Genomic DNA, 3,994 nt, shown 5'->3' on the forward strand with positions numbered 1-3,994 from the left:
CTAGGTAGATGTATGCCAGGCGCGTCGCAGCGTAACAGTGTTTCGTGAGATATCGCGAAGCCTGTTACGCGAGACGTGGTCTGGCGTACATCTACCTAGTAACTTTGTATCATAAAAAGGAAGATATGTTTTGATTTTGAGCCCTCTAGCTTAAAAATTGACCTGTCAAAAAAATCAAAAACGAAAAACCCAAAATATTAATTTTGAAAAATATTTCTTTTTTCATCGTTCTTAGAGGTAACTTGTCAAAGTAGCACCCTTCGGGCCAAAAGTTTGTCCGTTTGGCTCTGTCTCTAACCGTTAAGTCGCCAGAGGGCGATTTCCAGACGAAAACGACCCCAAATCAGTCAATGTTGTTTCTCAGATATTTGATGGTCTGTGATGGGGCAACTCGTCAAAAAAAATCCTAGGGGCAAAATTTCTGTCCTTTGAATCCGAAGGCCTATCTACGAGTCTGGTGCCCGACTCGGGTGTCAGCGCCGCAGGCCTAAGTAGATGTATGCCAGGCGCGCCGCAGCGTAACAGTGTTTCGTGAGATATTGCGAAGCCTGTTACGCGAGACGTGGTCTAGCGTACATCTACCTAGTTTTTCTTGTTGCCTGAGCGATTAGCTAAGCCAATTACTCCAGTGATGATCAAAAAGTTTCGCGTCTGCCTGTGTGTCTGTCATCACGATAATTCGAGAACGAATTGAGCTAGCGACCTGGTATTTTCATGGTCGTTAGGTATCATTAAGAGACAGATCGAGTTCGAAGAAGAGCATTCCAGCTCAAAAATTGGATTTAAAAAAATCGAAAACGACAGGTCTTCTAAAAAATGTTTTAAAAAATGTTTATTTTTACAGTTTCATAAGGGGTAACTTATCAAAGTAGAGCCCTAGAGACGAAAATTTCGTCCGTTTGGCTCTATCTTTAACCATTTAGGCGCCACAGGAAGTTTTTGACGAACACAAGCGAAAAAATGTACGACCCTGAATGCTCAGTAGAAGTGACGGAAAGTCTTTGTGTAAATTTTTGCGCTACCCGTCTCGGCTGTCAGCGCCGCAGGCCTAGGTAGATGTATGCCAGGCGCGTCGCAGCGCAACAGTGTTTCGTGAGGTATCGCGAAGCCTGTTACGCGAGACGTGGTCTGGCGTACATCTGCCTAGTTAAGTTTTGCAATCACTTCGGTGTTTGAGAACGCTGCAAGACTGAGTATAATGAAACTTATAACCGATGTGGGGGATGTGGTAAGACTCACTGGCTTTCTTTTGTAAAGATCTATTGTTAGAGTGGTAGTTCGTGTATGTTTATAGCATTTTTATATATTGTGCAATTTTCAATTGTGGCAGATAGTTTTTTTTAAATCATGTTTGATGTAAATTTTTTAATCTTTCAACCTGTTCACTTCATTTTTTTTAGAGATTGTGGATATGCACATTAATGGCATATCTAACAAATCTATTTGATATTAAACATGCGTGAAATGTAAGTTTGCTGTCATCATTCATCTCAAAAATAAATAATGTCATTTTTTTGTAAGTTTAAAGAATTTTATTTTATTTTCTAGCAGATGATACTTCCAGTGTCACTGCTTGTACAACACCTACTTTAATATAAATGAAGCCAATCCATTTGCCTGGCGACCAAGGCACCTTTCACTGTCCCGGAAGGTGGCCACGTTTTCCACGAAAAGTGCCTTAAGCGGTGGATCGCGGTTCAAAATGAAACAGATGCACTGTTCAAGGTATGTCCTGTGTGCAAACGACATTATACACACCACCATGCTCTTGAATTCTAAATCTGTGTAAATCTTAGTTTGTGCTCACTGCATTTGTTTTTATTTTTAACTCCGCTGTGCCCTGCAGAAATATTTTCTCTGCGAATTGTTATCACTCACCTCTCACCTGTTGGTAACAGATGACATATGAGAGGCAGGGAGAGGGGGAATGACTACACATGTTGCAGATAAGTTATTGTTGCAGGCCACCTTTCAATGTCACTGACTGTGAACACATCTTCATTCTCCACATTTTGATTTTTTGTTTTGATTATCTAAGTACCCAGTGCGTGTCTTTGTTTTGCGTCTACTGGTTTTGTTATGTTTTAATTTTTAACGTGCATGTTGTACTCATTTGCGTTTATATTACATCCTTTTGTACCCTCTCAAGGAGAAATTTGAGTACTGTCAGCGTGTCACCAAAATAGGGGACCATTTTCACGTCATGCTAACAGTCAGTGCTCAAATTCCTACTTGGGCTTAGTTTGGTATTCTTTGTTTTCACTTCCTTTAGTACCGTAAGTTTGGTATTCTTCGTGTTTACTTCCTATAGTACCCTGAGTTTGGTTGTGTACTTGCTTCCTTTAGTACCCTGAGTTTGGTACTTGTGTACTTACTTCCTTTGTACTGAGTCCTGTTTGCCATTATTAAAGACATTTCTCTTTTTCATCTTGTTTTCTCTTTACTCAGCCCACGTTAGCTATAACTTGTTAAATGTGTCAGGTCACTGAGACTTTAACTGACAGACATAATTTTTTGTTATTATGAACAGTAACAAGGGTTCAGTCTCAATAGAATCATCCCAAAGCATAACTTGTTTCAGGAAAGAATCCTGAGGATTCTTTACGTATCAAGTAGCTATAAAATCATTTCAGGTTATTCTGTTTGAACGCTTACCACTACCACAATTCTCATGATGGGACAATAAAGCATTCCGGTAAAGCTGAAATGCAGAAGAATGCGGGGAACAAGAAAACGGAAATCACTATGCTTTAACATGACGACTTCCGTTTTCTTGTTCCCATGCGCTCAGCACAGCGCGGCGTGGTGTAGCGCAGCAGCGTCCTTCTCCAGACTATCCCCCCCCCTCCCCCGTCGTCCCGCCCCTCGATTGAGCGCTCACAAGCTGTGACACACCGCGTTGCCAGCAATGCACAGCAAAGCTGCCACCCTCCCAAACCACGACAAGTTCAAACATTGGAAGGGTTCAAAGATTCGAGAAGATTCTCGACGAAAGAAAGCCCAACACCAAGCCAGTGAGCCGCTGCCCTGCCCTCCCCTGGCGCACATCGGGCGGCCCGTTTCTGGGAATCTGACATACACCCCGGCGCGGCGCGTCGCAGTCGCGTCTAGACTATTCCCCGACATGTTAAAACAAGCGAAGATTCGAGAAGATTTTCGTTGGACAGGCCAGGCCGAGCAGCAAGCGTGCCCCCTCCCCTCCCCTCGTGCACCGTCTCGACAACACGAAAGCTAAAAATACGCCGGTGGCGTGGCGTGGCGTAGGTTTTTTTTTTTTTTTTTTTTTGGCCTTAGTACCTGCTCTGTCCGGGGACCTCACGGCCTTAGAGCTCTGAACTTCTGAATGAACTTGTCATTGATGTAGCGTGAAAAGCACGTTGGCTTACGCCTTGATTGGTCTTCGTGGCGTAGCGATAGACATGCACAAGAGATTCACACACACACCCACACTCACACACACACAGGTGACAAAGCAATTTCCCACACACTCTGGTTAAATAACCTATTCACACTGATGAGGACTCACCAGGACCCACAGGGTCATAACACACGTAGCCATTGGGGCTCCTGTGAAGTCGGCAAAGGCCACGAACGGGCACTAAAAAATCGACATCCTTACTTCAATCTTTTTACCATGTGCGATTAAAACGCACTAAGCATTAAGATTGGAGTAAGGGCGTCACAAAGATTCACGTTTAAAAACCGTTATCGATCGGATTGCGCAACACTTTTGATGAACTGGTACTTACGTTTTCGGTGAGGACCTCGTCCTCCAACGTACCGTCGTTGAGGACGATGGTGTCTCCTGAGAGGCTGATAACGTCGACCACCTCGTCATTTGTCAGGTCAACCAGCAACACTATCTTACCCGCCATTATCACTTGCACACACTGTTAACGCTACAATGACTCGGACACGACTGAGCGCTGCGCGGGCGCGACGCGCTGCCGCCTAGCGCGGGGAGCGGTGGCGGGGCTGTGGGGGGTGGGGGGTA

The sequence above is a fragment of the Frankliniella occidentalis genome, unplaced genomic scaffold (assembly GCF_000697945.3).
Source record: "Frankliniella occidentalis isolate FOCC.00 unplaced genomic scaffold, Focc_3.1 Scaffold206, whole genome shotgun sequence".
In the NCBI taxonomy this organism is placed as follows: Eukaryota; Metazoa; Arthropoda; class Insecta; order Thysanoptera; family Thripidae; genus Frankliniella; species Frankliniella occidentalis.